Source organism: Eschrichtius robustus, chromosome 17, assembly GCF_028021215.1.
Source record: "Eschrichtius robustus isolate mEscRob2 chromosome 17, mEscRob2.pri, whole genome shotgun sequence".
Lineage (NCBI taxonomy): Eukaryota > Metazoa > Chordata > Mammalia > Artiodactyla > Eschrichtiidae > Eschrichtius > Eschrichtius robustus.
Window position 1 is genome coordinate 14,124,655 of NC_090840.1, and position 20,284 is coordinate 14,144,938.

General features: G+C 36.5%; 1 pseudogene; it reads left to right on the top strand.

The window, feature by feature from the left end:
- Positions 1 to 3,122: 3,122 nt before the first annotated feature.
- Positions 3,123 to 4,325, top strand: LOC137751017 (tRNA (guanine(6)-N2)-methyltransferase THUMP3 pseudogene; annotated as a pseudogene).
- The last annotated feature ends 15,959 nt before the right edge of the window (positions 4,326 to 20,284 follow it).

A 20,284-nucleotide genomic window follows, 5' to 3' on the forward strand; every position in this document is an offset into this window, starting at 1 on the left:
AATCATAAAGTTCATGACAATGAGGATACAATACAGCATTACTCAGCAAAGAAGAATAGGAAAATATGACCCATTCTCAAAAGAAAACAGAGACTCAACCCATTAATGACCCAGGTGTTGGAAACAGTATACAGGATTTTAAAATGGATTTTTATAACTATGCTGAATGAGCAAAGTGTACTCATAATAAATGAAAAGATAGAATAAAATTAAATGAAAATTTTAGAATTTAAAATACAATATTTGAAATTAAAATTCACTGAGTAGATTTAGCCAAATGGAGATAGCAGAAGAAAAGATAAGTAACCTTGAAGATAAAGCAGTAGAATTTGTCTAATCTGAAGAAGTGGAAGGAAAAGAGAGGAGAAAAAAGGGTGAGCACCTCAGGGATCTGTGAGGCAATACTGAAATGTCTAATATACATGTATAACTGAAGGAGAACAGACTGAGAGAAAAAATATGTGAAAAATAATGGCTGTGACTTCTGCATCTGGCTAATATGAATGACCCAACCATTCCACTCCTAGGTATTTACCCAAGAAAGATGAAAAGATTGTACATGAATGTTTATAGCGCCTTTCTTTGTAAGGGGCCTGAAGAGGAAACAATCTAGATGTTCTTCAGCAGGTGAATGCATAAACATAATGTGGTATATCCATACAATAAACTACTACTCAGCAACGAAAAGGATTGGGCTGTTGATACGTACAATAACATATGAATCTCAAAATAATTACATTGACTGAAAGTAACTAGGCAAAAAGATGGACACATTGTATAAATTCATTTACATAAAATTCTAGGAAATACAAAGTAATGTATAGTGTTGGAAAGGAGATGAATGAGCTTGTGAATGAGATGGAAGGTGGGAGAAATTATAAAGAGAAGAAAACTTTCTAGGGTAATATGTTCATTATTTTGATTGTGTGGTGGTTTCCTGAGTATGTACGTCAAAGTGTATCTAAATGTGCACTTAAATATGTGCTGATGAGGGTATGCCAATTATACTTCATTAGGCTGCTTTAAAATAAGCAGGGAACTACAAGTGTGACAAATTAAAATAAAACCAAACTTTGGCTCATCACAATAAAATTACTGAATACTAAAAGAGAAAATCTTGAAAGCATCCAGAGAAAAACAACACACTCTAATAGGTGAACAAGGTCATGGAACAACATACTTAGAGTTCTGATAGACCAGAAGAAAAATCTGACAACCCAAATTTCTATATTCAGCAAAAACGAAGAAGGCTAAATAAAGGCAACTTCAGATAAGGAAAAGAGAATTCGTCATCAGCAGATATTCCCTTTGAGAAATGCTAACGGGAATTCTTCAGGCCGAGGGGAAATAATACTGCGTCGAAATTCAAACTTCAGGAAGGAATTAAGAGCACTGGAAATAAAGAGAGCTGTTTCATAAGGCTAAAAGGGTCAGTTCGTCGGGAAGACATAATATTCGTAAGTGTTTTTCTCTCAGAACAGCTTCAAAATTAATAAAATAATGATAGAATTGAAAGGAGCAATAAATGATTACAGTCATAGTTGAAGAATTTTTAACACTTTTTCAGCAGTTCATAGGACTAGATGAAATCAGTGAAGACATAGATGGATATGAACAAATTACCAACCACCTTGACCTAAATGATGTTTATAGAACACCACATTCAGCAACTACAGAATATACACTATTTTCAAGCACCCATGATATGTTCACTGTGATAGATCATACGCTGGAAGATGCAACAAGTCTTAATAAATTTTAAAAGATTGAAAGCATACAAGATACGTTTTCTGAGCATAACAGAATTAAATTAGAAATCAATAATGATGCAACATCAGGGAAAATTACTGACATCATTTAAAGCCCCTCTATTTTCTTTAGCAAAGACATTAGAAAAGACTTTGAACTGAATAATCCGCATAAAACCATAAAGCTTTTGAAGGGAAACACAGGATAATATCTTTGTGATTTGTGGGGAAGCAAAGTTCTAAAATCTGAAGCAATAACCGTAATAGAAAAAACTGAAAAGTTAGACTTGTCAGAATTAAAAACCAATTAACAAAAGGCAGCATTAATAAATTGAATGGGCATGCCACAGATTTGAAGAAAATATATATTGCAAAACACATATCTGACAAAGGACTGGGATGCAGGGTATATAAAAAACTCCAACTCAGTAATAGAAAGACAGCTCAATAAAAATGAGCAAAGAATTGAACATACACATCAACACACACATGATACAAGCACATGAAAATGTTCTCAACATCATTAGTTGTCAGATTAAGACTACATAGACATACCACAACACACACATCAGAATGACTAAAATTAGAAACACTGTCAATACCAAATTTTGGTAAGGATGTGCAGCAACTGGAAAACTCACATATTGCTGGTGGGAATGTAAAATGTGACAGCTATTTTAGCAAAAGATCCAGCATTTTTTAGTAAAATACATGTATACTAACCTACAATCCAGACAAAAAAATGTATATACTATGCTGTTTTATTTTCATGAAGTTCTAAAACAGTCAAAATCAATCAATGATGGAAAAAAAAAAATTGAACAGTGGTTCTTCTGAAGTGGTTTTAGGATTGGTGATTAGGAAGGGATATAAAGGATCTTTCTGGGATGATAATGATGTTCTATCATGATGGGCTTTGCATTATATTTACAAGTATTTGCATATTTTAGAACTCAGCAACATTTGTGCATTTGGTTGTATGTAAATTTTCCATCAAAGAAAAAAAACTTAAATATTGAACTCTATGGCAAGAATGCTTACATTGAATACAGTTGTCTGCAGTTTACTCTAAGATGCATAAAAACATATGGTATATCAAAGTAAGAATAAATACGTGAAAGAGCAAGGGTAATAAAATATTAATCCAAGAATCTAGGTGATGGGTATATTGGCATTTAAGATTCTTTCAGTTTTGCTATATGTTTCAAAATTTTGCTTAAAATTTTTTTTCAGAATCTAAAGTGCTATAACCAACATCTTTAGAGAAAAGAGAAAGCATAGCATTTGGGTACACTGGGCCTGCAGGATGCCGGGGCTGGAAGGGTCTGTGCTGGCAGCCAAGACTATACTAGGGATCTTGGAAGCGTTGCCAACATGTACGACATTCAAGAAGCCACTAACCAACTCCTGGATGTGAACTTTCATGAAAACCAGAGATCTATTCAAGTGACAGAAAGTGGCCTCAGAGTGAGCTGAACATCTCCAAGTCACTATTAGAGCCACTGTACCCACTGGTTTTGAACAAACAGGGGCAGATGAAGTGAGAAAGAAATTCAGGTCATCATGCAAAATCAGCAGAGACCAGGCAAGATATATTTTGACATTTCAATGGAAAGTCTGGCTCAGACTTTCTGAGATCAGTTGATAACTTACTTGTGGTTGTTCAGGAGTTTAAAGATTCTAATTCAAAGGGGGAAAAAAAGGAAGTTCTAAAGGATTTTGAAGAATTGACTGGGAAACTCCTGCGCTCCGATCCTTTCAAAGTATGGAAAATTGACGCCCGTTTCAAGAAAAAAAAAAGTGTAAAAAGATAAATCAGAATTCACGTAAAAGGAAGATGGATAATGGACAAGGAGACAAAACAGTTGAGAGAGATGTTAAAAAAGAGTTCCCTAACAATGCCTTAAGTTCAAAAGAAAAAATTGATTCTCAAGTGCTGAAGTTTAGAGTCACACGCAACGGGGTGGAAGGGAAACATTGCTTTACTGCACTAGAGACCACAAGAGATTTTGGGGGCGCCGTTCAAGATTATTTTAAGTGGAAGGCTGACATGACCAACTTTGATGTGGGTGTTCTTTTGAATATCCATGATAATGAAATCACTGTGGGTATTGCATTGATAGAAAGTCTCCACCAAAGAAATGTCACACATTTTGGATTCGCAACTCTCAGATCTTCTCTTGCCTATGGGGTGCTCCAGCTCTGTTCCCCTCACCCGACTGATGTAATAGTTGATCTGATGTATGGACGAGAGACAAAACAATAGAGAGGGCTACTGAATGATCTCACTGTTATTATGTTGTTGGTAATAATAATCCAATAATCCAGTGGCTATGATTAGAGCAGCAATTGCATCTAAGTTTTATTGACAAAGAGCCAAATTAAATAAGGCAAACTTAAAAAAAGAAAAAAAAAAAAAAGAAGGCAAACTACCCTGGGGCTTGCCCAAAGATGCTGTTCAATGGGATATCTGCAAACTGGCTCTGTGGATATACTGTAATGTTATTTTGAAAAAGGATGGACTCCAAGAAGAAAAATTGGAACCTTTATCCAGCTTGCCTACACTACACGAATTAGTGGAAGGTACATCAGAAATAAATTCAACGTATATGAGGCATTGATTGAAGCCAGGGAAGCAAAAAGTTGTACAGGGAAATGTTTCCTTCATCAATGACTACGTGACTCAGCTGTGATTATTATATGACAGTATTAATGTCAAATTGAATTATTAACCAAAAATGACCACACTAGGTGAATGGAGGAATGGGTATATAAGAGAATGAAACCCTCATGTTTCATAGTGTGAAGTCAATACATATTAATATTGAAAGAATCAAAAACAGTAATATGTGTTATAATTTAGGAATATGATAGTAAATACCAGAAGAAAGTGACTTGAACAGCTTTTCTCTGGGAAACACAAGTCAGAGGTGAGGAAGAGACCAGAAGACAGCTTTTTAAAAAATGTATGATAAGCTGTGTAAAGTTATTTGGCTTTAAGTAAACAAATAGGAAAGTAAAATTTAATATGCAATGATGTGAAAGAATGGTATCACTCAGATGACTCTTTGTTGAGAAAATTCCTTCCTGCAGCTCCAATTCTTATTATAAAATATAAGAATCTTAATGTTTTTCTCCATGGGAATTGGTATGGAAAAGTTAAGCTTATTAACCAGAAATGTATGAGTATAAACTTTAGTGAAGCAATGTACATTTTCCAGCGAATTTATTTATTTATTTATCTATTTTGGCATATGAGAAAACTCAGTGATGTTTTCTAGACCTCTCTGCACTCAAGAAATTTACCAAGAGTACTGGAAATATGAAAAGTACAAAAATAAGAATGGGAGAAATGTTTATAGAATATTGAAGTTACTTAGAAGAAATGGTTGTGAAACTTGCTTTATTGTATTCTGTATAGATCTAACAAAATATGTCACAGACGTAAGTTGATACAGATTGATTTCCATAAAACACAGCTTTGAGCAGGTCACCCCAAGCTCAAAAACGTAACTTCTGTCTTATCACCTACAAAATAAAGCCTGAATTTCTTGACATTTAATGCTTTCCATGCTCCACCCGTGAAACATATTTCCTAGGTAATTTACTGCTGTTCTCCTTTGTGTACCCTTCAGGAGAGTCAAAATGAGATTCCAGCAGTGCCTCATAATCAATCCTTTATTTATTGTCTCTATGACTGTTTTTTTTGTTTGTTTGTTTTTTGTTTTCCGTTCACTGCTCGGCTTCCTCTTCCCTCATCTCTAAAATTCTGTTTATCTTAAAAATTATTATTTTATCCTAAGAGTATTTATATATTAAATTTTCATAATTTAATTTAGTTTAAATATATTTATGCTTACAATTATTTATCTTAAAAATTATTTTCTTAAGAATTAAAAATATATTCTTTTACCTTAAAAATCAGCTCTTAACTTTACATCTTTTTCTAGCTATTATCTGATCTAGAGTCTATCTTTTACAGGTATGTTTCTTGAAAGGACTTAAAAATGTATTTTAGGTTTAATTGGGTCTTTGGCTGCCTTAGCCAAAGCAATGTCAGTAGAGTGCTGGAAAGTTACAGAGATAACTGTCGATATCTCATAGAGATAAGTAAGAACTCAGAGAAAGCAAATGGAGATCTTTCTAGGCTAGCTGTGAGCAAACATTTTTCTTTTGAATTTATATATATTCCATAATATATTACATATATTATGAGAAAGAAGGAAATTCTGCCGTTTGTAACAACATGGATGGACCTTAAGGGCGTTATGCTAAGTGAAATAAGCCAGACAGAGAAAGACAAATACTGCATGATGTCACTTATATGTGGAATCTAAAAAAAAAGAAAAAAAAGTCAAACTCATAGAAACGCAGAGTAGTAGAATGGTAGTTGCCAGAGGCAAGGGTGTGGGGAAATAGGGAGAAGTTGCTAAAAGGGTACAAACTTTTATTTATAAGATAAAGCCTGAGGGTCTAATGTAAATTATGATGACTATGGTTGACAACACTGTATTGTATAATTGAAATTTGCTAAGAGAATAGCAAAAAAAAAAAAAAAAAAAAGTGAGGTGATGGGTGGGTTAATTAACTCGATGGGAGGAATCATTTCACAATGTATACGTACATCAAATCATCAGGATGTTTGCTTTAGACATCTTACAACTTTGTCAATTATACCTCAGTAAAGCTGAAAAAAGAATAAAGGGGCCAGGAAATACAATGTTTTTGTATATCTAGAATAACAGTGAAACCAGATATTTCTGAGTTACGAATGCTGTGTGGTAGGAAAACTATCGAGTAAGTGGTCGGTTGATATGTCCACCATATAGATCCAACGTGTCTTGGTAAGACTTTTTTCTCTTCATGTTTAAAGTAGAGTAACACTTCCCCTACTCCCCTGAGAAACTGTAAGTGAGGTCAAAAGTTTTGTCAAGTAAACTGTGGGGTTGCAAAATCATATTGCAAACAAACATTTCCAGTCTTCCAGTTATGCTGTGAAAAAAGAAAATGACTTTTATTAGATGTGTGAGAAACTGTGAGATGTCCAGCAGGATCCACGCTTTCCTATGCATGAGAAAGTCCAGAATGGTCATGAGGTAATCACTTCCTCCTTCTACCCCCAGAAGAGAACTGAACTTGGCCTGCCTTGTTTGAGAACAGACACTGTGCAGAGGAAGGGCGCTAGTTGTTTATCATGTTATATCCCAAATTCATATTATTGTGGGGCGTTCCTGCCAGGCTTGCCGTATGGGTTATTATACGGTGAACCTCAATCAGTTTATTTCAATTTAAATAAAGTGTATGGTACGACTGCTAAGTAAAAATGTTGTGATGTGTGTATGGCCTGAAAGGGCAGTCAGAGGATAATGACAGCACATGACATCATAGCAACATACGTGGTGCCTTACAGACTGGGACCTCAGGTGCCATTCCCGTGCAGTCAGATTCTGAGACATCGTTTCTCACAGCCTGAACGTCACACTGCCTAGTCTAGGGGAAGAGAAAGCTTTTTGCAGTATTTTGCTCAGAATGCCTCTTGGAACCTAAAAAAGCTGAGGGGCCTATATGGCGAGCAGGAAGCTGGGGGGCTAAAGCACGAAGTGTGTGGACAGAAAGGGAGGGAAGAGGCATGCCAGGGGGCAGCCAGCCAGCCACGTTCCACATGGGGAGGATGAAGGCGTCTGCGCTTCTTTTTTCCTTTCTCACATCTATCAGCTTCTCTACCTCACCAGCTTCTAACATCCTTGCTCCCAGCGTGTATAAACACTCGGCTGGCCCACAGTGAACAACAACTATTTTGCTTGTATTCTGGGGCACAAAGAGGCTTCTAGGTAAAATTCATTTATCATTAGAATCATTAAACTTGAGAAGTAGTGCTGTGATGTTGCCAACATTAGATTGTCTGTGCTGGGGATTGAAGGGAAGATCGTTTTTTAAATACTCATAGACAATACAAAAACAAATATCTAATATTCATTACTCTAATTGATTTATCACATGATTATGTAGCGTATGCTGTGTGTCAGATATAGTTCTAAGTATTTTTATAAATAGTAACTCACTGACTTCTTATACCAGTCCTACAGGTTAGGTTCTATTATTTACATACGTGTCCTACAGATGAAAACATTGAGGCTCAGGGAGATGAAGTAAATTGCCCAAGGTCACACAGCTAGTAAGAAACTAGTTGGGAATTCAAACTCAGATAACCTACAGAGTCCCTACCATTAATTTAATGCTGTGCTGCAGTGTGGTGACTAATGAAAACACGTGAAGAGAGTTTAGTAGCTCATTGTAGTTGCTAATTTGATTGTACTTATTTTCTTTATGGAGTCCAACATCTGGGGAGTGCTTAAAGATTGCTCAGGTGCTGAAAAATGCTGTCAGGCATTTAAGGGTCTGGCAGTACAGATAACTTGAAAACCCTCCAGCTACAAACACCAAGAATTGCTCAATAAATTATAACTGACATCCTTATAAATGCATGACTGAACTGCTAAGAAAGGCAGGGAAATTGCCTTGGGCCAGAAGCGAAGAAGGAACGGAAAATCAGGCGGGTGAACTGCAGAGCTGACACTGTGACTGCCTGGAGGTATTTATCACTTTTAATACTATAGGGGCTTGAATTTAATACCAATGCAGGGAGAGTTAGGACTGAGACCCACACCTTTTATAGGGCTACCCCTTCGGTATGAGTGAGAATTCAGGAAAAGCGAACTCTCAAAAGTTGTGGGAAGGATTATAAATTTATACAACCACTTTGGAGTGCAATGTAACCATGTCTCATGAATTTGAATATGTGCATCCTTATGACCAAGCAATTTCTTTGCTAGGCTTATATCCTGGAGAAATTCTAGGCCATGGAAAAATCAGACATGGACAGGAATTTTATTGCAATGTAGTTTGCATCAGTGAAAACTTAGAACAGGAGAGTAGATAAGTGAATTATGCTATATTCGTACAATGGAATACACAGTGCAGTGAACATTAATGCCCTGTAGACATGTATCATCAGGGATAATTCTCAAAACCTTCACTTTTGTGAAAAAGAAAGACAAGTTGCAGAGTATTTGCAGCATTAAGCCTAAGCGCTGAACTATAGAAAAATCAGAAAGAATTTTAAAAATTATAACTCTTAACCTCAAGAAAAAAAGAAACCAAAAGCACTTCTAATTATCCCTCTCCAACACAAAAGCTCTACCAGCATTGCAGATGTAGTTGGCTTCCCTTTGGCCCAGCGTCTACCCTCCAGACAGACCCTCAAAACAGGTCTTGGAGCACAGCGAGAAAGAAGTGGTTTTACTGAATGTTTTCTACTTACAGGAATATATATATATTCTCATCTATTTCACCAAAATTCAAAGCAAATCAATATACCTGTAACTCTCCTTCCGCCTACACTGCATCTTTGCCTCTTTCTGGCCTGGCCAAGTGTCTCTCATTTCCTGAATCCTCACAGATGAACATAGTCCCAAACTTAGGCAAAGTCATTTAATTCCCTTTTGCTTTTAATCCTGCATTTTTAGCCCATCATGTGGCTCACCAAATAAAGGATCATTTTAAGGATCTGTTTATAACTGTGTGCGTGCTTTATAATAACATTTTTTTCCATCACAAACAATTAAAAAAACAGAAACAGGAGTCGAAGAAGACCCTGGGACATACATAATATAACAATTATTGTTATTTCTTAAAAAACATTTTTATTGAGATATAATTCACACAAAATAATTCACCCATTTAAAGTGTACAGTTGAATTTTTTTTAGGACATTCAGCAAGAGTGGTGCAGCCATCAGCACAATGAATTTTAGAACATTTTGATCACCCCTAAGAGAAATCCCCATACCTATTAGCAGTGACTCACCATTCCTCCACCTTGTTTCTGCACCCACCTTCACCTCCCCAAACCCTCTCCCCCATTACCTGCCTCCTGCTCTCCCACCAGCCCTAAAAAACCACTAATCTACTTTCTGTCTCTAGAGATCTGCCTATTCTGAATATTTCATATCAGTGGAAGCACACAATATGTGGTGTACTGTGACTGATTTCTTTCACTTAGCATGTTTTCAAGGTTCATCCATGCTGTAGCATGTATTAGTACTACATTCCTTTTTATTACCAAATCATATTATATTGTATGGACATACCACCTTTTGTTTAATCTTTCATAAGGTAATGAATATTGGGTATTTGGATTATTTCTACTTTTTGGCTTTTATGAATATTGCTGCTACAAGCAGTCATGTATAAGTTTCTGTGGCGTCATGTGTTTTTATTTCTCTTGAGTTTATACCTAGGATGGAACTGCTATGTAATATAACTTGATATTTAACCTTTTAAGGAACTGCCAGACTGTTTTTCAAATTGGCTGCTCCATTCTACATACATACCAGTAGTATATGAGGGTTCCAACTTTTACACATCTTTGCCAACACTTGTTATTGTTTATCTTTTTAACTGTAATGAATAATGATGTTAGGCATGTCTTCATGTACTTATTGGCCATCTGTATATCTTCTTTGGAGAAAGGTCTATTCAGCTCCTTTGCCCATTATTAATTGGTTTATTTGGTATTTTTATTATTGAGTTGTAAGGGTTATTCATATATTCTAGGTATGTCTCTTATCAGAAGTATGATTTGAAAATATTTTCTCCCATTCTGTGGGTTATCTTTTAACTTCCTTGATGATGTCCTTTGCATCAAAAAAGTGCTTGTCCTTGATGATGTCCTATCTATTTTTTCTTTGTGCTTTTGATGTCGTATATAAGAAAGCATTACTTAATCCAATGTCATCAAACACCTTTGTTTTCTTATAAAATTTTATAGTGTTAGATCTTATCTTTGCAATCCATTTTGGGTTTATTTTTTGTATATAGTATGGTAGAAGTCCAGCTTCATTCTTTTGCGTGTGGATAGCCAGTTGTCCCAACACCATATGATGAAAATATTGATGAAAAGATTGATCAACACCATTTGATGAAAATATTGAATTACTTTGACACTTCTGTCTAAAATCAATTCACCATAAATGTGAGGCTTTATTTCTGGACTCTGAATTCAATTCCATTGATATATATGCCTGTTCTTATGCCAGTACCACACTCTTGATTACTGCATAGCTTTTTAGTAAGTTTTGAAATAAGGAAGTGGGAGTCTTCCAACTTTGCTCTTCTTTTTCAAGATCGTTTTGGTTATTCTGGGTTTCTTGCACTTCCATATGGATCTTAGGATGAGCTTGACAAAGAAGGCAGTTGGAATTCCGATGGGAATTGTGTTGAATCCGTAGATTAGACGGTGAGTATTGCCATCTTAACAATCTGTGAATACAGGATATTCATTTTATTTAGATTTTCTATAATGTCTTTTAACAATGTTTTATGGTTTTCAGAATATGAGTTTTATTACTTCTTTTGTTAAATATATTCCTAATATATATCTTTTTCATGTTATTATAAATATGATTGTATTGATTTCCTTTTTGGGTTGTTCACTGAAAATGTGTAGGGATACAGTTGATTTTTGCATATTGATCTTCTGTCTTGCGACCTTGCTAATAAATTGATTTACTAGTTCCAATAATTTTTTTTAAGTGGATTCTTTAGGATTTTATATATACAAGATTATGTCATCTGCAAATAGAGATAGTTTTACTTCTTCCTTTCTAATCAGGATAATTTCTTTTTTTTCATTTTCTTGCCTAATTGTGCTGGCTATAACCTCCAATACAATCTTGAATAGAAGTGGCAAGATTTTTAATATATTTTTATTTTTTAGACTGTGTGTCTCTGATTTCTTTCTCTCTTATGATTAGTAGTAAAGTCTTAAAATAAAAGCTTGTGTCTTTTTTCCTTAGAAGCAGCAAAGAAGGAGTGAACTGGAGGAAACCAAACATTGCCCTACAGCTATTGTCTGAGAACAAAAAGGGAGAAAGAGGAAATGGTGACCTTTAGTAATATGAAGAAAAGAAAAGCAAACTGGGGCTCTCATGCCTCCTCCAGGAGCCAAAAAGTATGCAGGAAACTGGTCTGGGCCTGAGACATGTTTTTGAGAATGAACAGTATGAAAGTTTATGGAGATTCCTTGTCAAAGCACGAAGCTTACTCATTTTAGAATATGTATCAATGTATGTAGGATTACCACACAATCAAGAGTGCTTTGATGTAATTAGATCTCAAAAATTTTTGCTGGAGGAAAAAGTTCATTTTAAAAAATCTCCAAACTTCTATAAGTCTTTCTTATATAATTCATGCACATCAAAAATCGAATTCATCAGTATCAGGTATTAAATGATCTACTTACTTCTTGTGGATGGGAAATAAATAGATTACTTTAAACTAGGCCTAGGTAGCTTTTGATATGCTAGTTTTTCTTTGTTTTGAGTTTGAAAATGAGTATATGTCATCACATAAAAGATTAAAAATATTAGACTGTCAACAATAACTTCCAAGTTAGGCCTCGATTTTATTTTCTCCATAGTCCTTCTCCTTTTTGTCTTCTAATACTGTCATTTGAAGTCAGTTAAAGTATTAAATACAGACAAATAAAAATATATCACTTAAATCTCCAATTTTTCACAAGTAGCAAGCAGTACAGTGAAATGAGAGCTATTTTAAACTAAGAGGTAAGATACGAGAAAATGAGAAAGTCAGTCTAGCATTTCTTGGTCAGATTTTTCTTACCTTTAAAATGGGGAAAAGAAAGAGGAGGAAATATGGATTATCTCTGAAATCTCTTCCAGTAGAGCCAAAAGCAATAATACAATGAATATCCATTTAGTACCTACTCCTTGGCATGCTCCGTGCTAAGTGCTTGATATATTCTCATGTGAACCTCACAACAACACTAACGTAGGGGTCTATTTAGTATCATCTAATGGTATATCTGAGAGAACTGAGGCTTAGGCAACAACCTGCCAAAATTCACAAGTTGGTATGTGCTAGAAGCAGGGTTCCAATCCGTGGAGTCTGTGCTGTGTTCTTTTGTGAGACGGTCAGTCAGGTGTGGCCACAATAGCAGACACAGGACAGGCTCAGGAAAACAGATTTTTATACTCACAGGTCCTAGAGACAGGAGGCAGGACACACAGGGCCAACATGGGGGCACCTCAGGGTGGCGAAGAGGCAGAAAGTAGGAGCGAGGGGAAAGCTGAGGTTAGACCTTTAGGGTTTTCTTAAGAGTCAAGGCAGGGCAGAGTGAATAGTTTAAGATTGGCTAATTTAAATAATTTCCTTGGGCTCTGAGACATAAGGGTGGTCTTTAGTTGCCTACCTGGCCCTGGGATGATTAAGGCAAAGGGATATTGACTCATGGGTGTCTGGGCCAGATAGAGGTGGTCTGGTTCTGGATTGGGTAATTTACATATCAAGGGCACACCCTTTGCTGTTTCTAAGTACTGGCTAGTCTGAGGAGGGGCAGTCTCTCCCCAGTCAGAAAGGTTCTCAAGATGTCAGACACCAAAGACAAAAACTGTATGATGTCACTTATATGTGGAAACGAAAAAATAATACAAATCAATGTATATGCAAAACAGAAACAAACTCATATATAGAGAACAAACTTGTGGTTACCAAAGGGGAGAGGGAAGTGGAGAGGGACAAATTAGAGGTATGGGATTAACAGATACATACTACTATATATAAAATAGATTAGCAACAAGGGTATACTGTATAGCACGGGGAATTATACCCATTATCTTGTAATAACCTATAATGGAGTATAATCTGCAAAAATACTGAATCACTGTGTTATACACCTGAAATGAATATAATACTGTAAATCAACTATACTTCAACTAAAAAAATCAAAAAAGATGTCAAACATCATAATATACAGGAAATTTAAAAATGTAAACAATACAGAGTCTAACTTCAGAGCCCGTACTTTTAAACATTCTCCAATATTGCCTCTTTTATTCTAAAAACAGTTAGTGAGAAATGACCAAAAAATTATATTACAGTGTTCACATACCTTTCACATACTGTTGAAAAATACGAGATTGATCGGTTGCATTACAAGTGCGTTAAATGGCGTGATTGAATACTGTTCTAAATAGAAATAGCTTTGAAAGTAAAAATAGTACCAAAAAAAAAAAAAAAAAAGAGAGAGAAGTAATTGAGGTGTTGATGGGTATTCAAAACAATTGAAGTAGAAATTGGTCTTGTGTAATAAAATGAAAGGACACATGCTTCGGAATAAGATGGACTTGGATTTGGATTTTGTTTTTCTCACCAACTAGTAGGGTATGTTATTGAACTGCTCTGGGCCTCGGTTCATCTGTAAAATGCAGTGATAATGATGGGTGATTGTGGTCACACAGTTGGAGCTGTGTGTGTAGCTGACCCATAATTCAATCTCGGGTTTGACCCCAAAGCCCGTTTAATTATCTTTGAGAAAGGTACACTCTAAGGGAAATAAAGATGTCAAAGGACACTTAAGCTAGCCGGTGAAATACTGAACAAATACAGAGACCATTTATTTTCTCTTAGAAGCAGACAGGACACATATTCGAAAAATTCAGTCTTGCATATTTCATTTCGTAAGGTGCCAGTCAGTGCCTAAATTTAATTTTTCACTGGAGGTAGACTATTGTGAAATTAAATATTAGGAAATATAAAAGGTTGACCATATTTCTTTGTTCCCTGCTTAAATTCCAAAATAGCCTTACTGTCATTGCTTTAAGACAAGTTTTTACATAATGCCATTTTATTAAAGATAATGAAATGAAAAGGAGAAAAGGGTTTTTTGGATAATATTTTTGGCAAAACAGATCAGATGAGTCAGTATATGCTGAGAGTAAGGAATAACTATCCTAAAATATACGAAATCTTGGGTTCAGTGTCAATTATTTTTTTTTTATTTCTTCACGCTAGTCAGTATGGTGCAGCTGTGATTAAAAGCATGGGCTTCCAGTTATACCTAGTGTAAAATAATGTTTATTTTATTTTATTATTTTATTTATTTTTTTGGCTGTGTTGGGTCTTCGTTTCTGCGCGAGGGCTTCCTCTAGCTGCGGCGAGCGGGGGCTACTCCTCATCGCGGTGCGCGGGCCTCTCACTATCGTGGCCTCTCTTGTTGCGGAGCACAGGCTCCAGACGCGCAGGCTCAGTAGTTGTGGCTCACAGGCCCAGTTGCTCCGCGGCATGTGGGATCTTCCCAGGCCAGGGCTGGAACCCGTGTCCCCTGCATTAGCAGGCAGATTCTCAACCACTGCGCCACCAGGGAAGCCCCAGTGTCAATGATTTGATACTAAAATATGCCTAGGGATATGACTGTCAAGGGCGAGCATTTACAGACAAAAGGATCTTAAAATACATGTTGGAAAACAAATGTCAAAGAAAACATTTGTCATCACTTCTAATCAATTGGTTTTCACTGATCACTGACAATTGTGTACTTATGTTTCATGCGCAGGCTGCAAGATGAACAACCTCCTTTAAAAAAAAAGAAAAGGAAGAGGAAAAGTTAAAAAGAAACGTGGCAAATTGAAGAGCAGAGGCTCGAGGAAAACCCATAAGGCAAATGACTGCTGTCTCTTATGGAAATACTATATTTAAATACTTTATAAATACTTAGAATAATTGTGTACTGAACAAAATCGACTAACTTTATTATGCATGAAAAGGGGGATTTAGACATAAATGACTGAGGACCTGGTTATTAAATATGCCTCATGGTTACCTAATGAATTATCAGCAATTAATTCATTGTTTCTTTCCTTCCTCTCTTCTTCCATCTGTCCACCCATTCATTCATTCGTTCATTTAATTTTTGGTTTCCTAATCCTCCCAGGTAAAGTTAGTAAGTTTAGCTGCTGTTCCTCATGACCTCATCAGAAATCTTTCATGGTAGATATATAATAATTCAGTGTGATTCTCTGACGTTTGTGGAAGCTTCGCACAAACCTTAGACTTCACAAAACAAACCTCTCTGACTCTCAGGACCAAAATCATCAGAGGGTTGGAGAGGGATGGGTATTAGCCATAGAAAATAGACCAACATTTGCTTTGGAAGGAGGGAATCTGCTGACTACTTTGGGTACCATAGCATCCAGAGTGCTTTTGCAGAGAGCTGTCATCCCTTTTTTTTTTTTTTTTTTTTAATTTAAATCCCCTCTAGGCAATGGTGGTTCCACTAATTCTGCTAAAATGTACCTTTAACCTTTAGTGCTGGGATGGTTGTGATGTGCTGCATTATCTCTGAGCATTAGCTGGCATTTACAGAGATGTGTGTTTGAGAAGTAGGTCCCGTGTTACTTATTCCTTGATAGTTAGATTAGAGCAATAGCACATCCTGTCCTAGGCAGAGTGCCTGACTCTCCCCAGGGTGCACACCAAGTAGAATTGTTTTCCTTTCTAAGTCATCCTTTGTTTGTTCAGTCGCTCTTATTTTCTCCTCCCTTTCAATAAATTCAGTATCATGTTACAGTATTCTGTAGCATTTTTCATTGTTTAAGCTGTTTTTCTTAACAAAGACTCTCACTTATTGGGATGAAGAATCAAGACAGTATCATTTTGGAAATTGTAAGTAAAAAGCATGTTGGGGTTAACAGTTTATTAGTAATTAATATCAAAGCTATCTGCAGTTCTATATCTGTAGATTTACTTTAAATGATTCATGATGTAATGCAAATAAATGTTATAAAAAGTTATTGACATAAAGTATTTTAGATGGTGATTGCTTATAAACATACCATATATTAAAAGTTAAATATTAAAACCTAATATTTAAATGTGGAAATTTAAGAGATAGAAATGTCACCTGAGAAGGCTGGATGCAGGATTTCACAAGCTGGCAGTATCATTTGAGTTCTCAATTTAGGAGGTCCAGTGAGTCGATGTTATCAGTTCAGTTAGAATCAGTCCCAACGTGACTGATTAGCATTATTCAAACTCTCAAGAGACACATATAAGCCAGTTTGCCAACGTTTTCATTTAGTATGAGGCCAGAAAATTACATGGGTATCTGCCACCCAGGTTACCTCCTTCCCCATATAAACATACTAGGCAAGTCAAAGTAGTCACCCAGATACCTCCTGGTACAAACAAATTCCAAGCAAAGGAAGTGACACCGGTAGTCAGAGCTTTGAGAGGCAGTAGAGCGGTGTTTAAAATACTACCCTCGTTCAAATACGGACTTTGCTACTAACTAACTAGCTGGGACCTTGGACAAGTTGCTTACCCTCTGTGTGTCTCAGTTTCCTCATCTGAAAACAAGGGGATGTGACTCTTACGTGCTGGGTCCTGTAGATTTTTGTCCTACTTGACAGGTATGGATAATCACCGAAAAGTTCCTATTGCCTCTCCTCTTACCAGGCTTCTTGTGGAAACCTTTCTTCCCTTATAAATAATTTCTTTATGTAGAGTAATATAATTGAGTAGATCATTTTATATTACACTCTATACTCACCTTACAGCTCTCTTTTTGAATTTAGAAGTACCTTTCTTATTTCCTTTCATTAAGAGACTATAATATCCTGTCTTACTGCTTTGATTTGCAAGACATTCTTTCTACATAGGACTTCTTCAGGTAATTGGTTTAATACAACTTATGTGAATTTTGCAAGTCTAAATCTCAGGGACTTGATAATGATGGTGGTGATAATGATGATGACATGATGACAATAATGACAATATCAGCACTACCCTTTATTGAATCTTTACTCTGTGCCTGGCCCCATATGCATGCTTCCTGCATTAGCTCGTGTAATCCTCATAATAAACTGATGAACTATGTAGTATCTTCAGTTTACACATGAGGATACTGAGGATAGAGAGGTTAAGTAACTTGCTGAACATCACACAGCTAGTAAATGGCAACGCCTAGATTTTATCCTGGGCTAGAACTCTGAGGTCAGTGTTCTCAATGATAATGCTGGTAGACTCCCAAATAATGTGTCCCCCCCCCTCCCCATTGCAGCTGGATTTGAACCACCACCTAAGAGTACACAAGAAAACACTCTACATTTTCCTAAGGAGATACTAAAGAGAGAATCAAATTCAGGGGAGACCTAAATGATCCTTCACACATGCTAACACAGATATTGGTCCTCAGGCTAATCACAGATCTAACAGTATGTGGAAATCAGTCTTTATAACTAAAGGTGTACTCTACTATGTGAAGTGGTAATAAATATTCTTGCATTAGCATCAAAGTATACCCAGGCATCTTTTGAATTCTTTCCTGAAACATGTATTTTGAAAGTTTCCATATATAGAAATCCCACTATGTAATAGTTCTATGTGGTTTAAACCATAATTATCATTAATTTTTTGACAATTCTGACTTTGAAATCAAATTACATTTTGGAAGTTCCTCATTCAGGACTTCTCTATGTCCCCACTTGTCTGCTTTATCTCTTCCAGAACCCCCTTTATTTCAGTCTCTGATGCCACCTCTCCACTTAATAGGACAAAAATGAAAATCCTGGGTGATACACTGAGTTCTTTGGGAAAATAGTAGTCTCTGGCTGTTTTAAAGTGGCAAGGTGAGGGAATTCCCTGGCGATTCAGGAGTTAGGACTTGGTGCTCTCACTGCCAGGGGCATGGGTTTGATCCCTGGTCAGAGACTAAGATCCTGCAAGCCGTGTGGTACGGCCAAAAAAAAAGAAAAAAAAGAAAGTGGCAAGGTGAGAGAGATACAGGAAGGGGACAAATATGCTTCAGGCTAGCAGCCTAAATTCAAGGAACCTGTATAGAACTTATCTGTTCTCTTATTTCAGTGTTTAATTAATTTCAAGGGATTACATTGTTTATACTTCCTAATTAGGTCTACTGGCCTTCACCGTTGTTCTCTTGTCTCTCATCAAAAATTATTTGTTTCAGGGGCTGTGCAAGGTGGAGTTAGACAAGGGCTTTAGAACATTCTATAAATTGGATTCTGTATATTTGTAAATTATGCTGATAGGCACTTCTGTAGTACAATGAGGTCAAGACAGTCTCACTGCAAATGGCCTTTTCATGCTGTGCTTGAGCCAAAAAAAAGGGAAAGGATCATAAAGGTACTATGCTATGTTTGCAGAAGAATGTTGGTAAATTCAGTCCAAGACAGTGGTTACCCACTTCCCTGGTGGCGCAGTGGTTAAGAATCCGCCTGCCAATGCAGGGAACACCGGTTCGAGCCCTGGTCCGGGAAGATCCCACATTCTGTGTAGCAACTAAGCCCGTGGGCCACAACTGCTGAGCCTGCGCTCTAGAGCCCGTGCTCTGCAACAAGAGAAGCCACTGCAATGAGAAGCCCGCGGCGCACCGCAACGAAGAGTAGCCCCCGCGCTCGCCGTGACTAGAGAAAGCACGTGCGCAGCAACGAAGACCCAACACAGCCAAAAATAAATAAATTAATTAATTAATTTTTAAAAAAGACAGTGGTTCCTTGTCAGCCGATCTTAAAGAGACTAAATGAAATAAATCTCAAAATGTATAGCAATAGGATATTAATTAAAGATATGTTTATGAAAAACATATTGTATGAAAATATACTATGTTGCATGCTATAAAGTGCAAGAGAATTATTAAGATACAGTTCATGATTTTAGAGAGTTTGCAATTTAAAAGAGAGACTAAAATATGCATGCAATTAATTAAATGGAAGAAAACAAAACATAAATGCCACATGTCAGAGGCAAAGTTTAGCCTGAAAGAACATAGCTGGATTGAATTGAGCTACTAAAATTTAATTCATTCATTTAACTGCTATTTATTGAGTACCTACTATGTGCCAGGTCATGAGACATAACCCTTTCTACCAAAGGATGCTGATATCTGGAAACTAAATTCTTGACTAATTTTCAGGATACAGGGTAAGAAATGGAAGTAGCTTCAGCTTGAGTTTGAAAATACTGAATCAAAACCTGGCCCAATCAATTATTCACTGGGGGACTTGGGCAAATAATTTATAATCTTTTAGCTTCATTGTAGAAGTCAGAGGGTCATCTTTGATTGCCTCTTCTAATTTCATCCTACATAAAGGTAATCAACAAATTAGTCTTTAAATGTTCCTTGAATATTTCCCATCCTCTCCATCCTTTTATCCCCAGTCCAAAGGCTGGCCCTCATGATTTGCTTGTGGATTCTGTACCCTAAATTAGTTTTGCTCTCCCCGTATCATTCTTTTCCAATCTATTATGCATGTTGTAACCAAAGCAATCTTTCTAAAACTTTTACCTGACCATAACACTCCTCTGCTCAGAGCTCTTTAGTCACTTCTCGTCACCCAGAAGATGAGAGCCTGTATTTCTTAGCAAGTAAGACCTTTAGTGAGCTGAACTCTGCTTACATTTTTAACCTCACATGCCAGTCTTCCTCCATATGCACCCTATGTTTCTTTAATCACCAGGCTGTTTTGTGCCTCTGGGCCTTTGCATATGCTATTTTTTTTAATGCCGAAGCCTGCAACGTTATCCCCATCCTCACTCCACCAATGCTATCTGGAAAACTTTAAAATTTTACTCTTCCTTTGACAGTTTGCTCAAACACAATCTCCTTTATGGAGCGTTCCTTGATGATCCGGGCACAGGTCATTTTTTCATCCTTTGGTA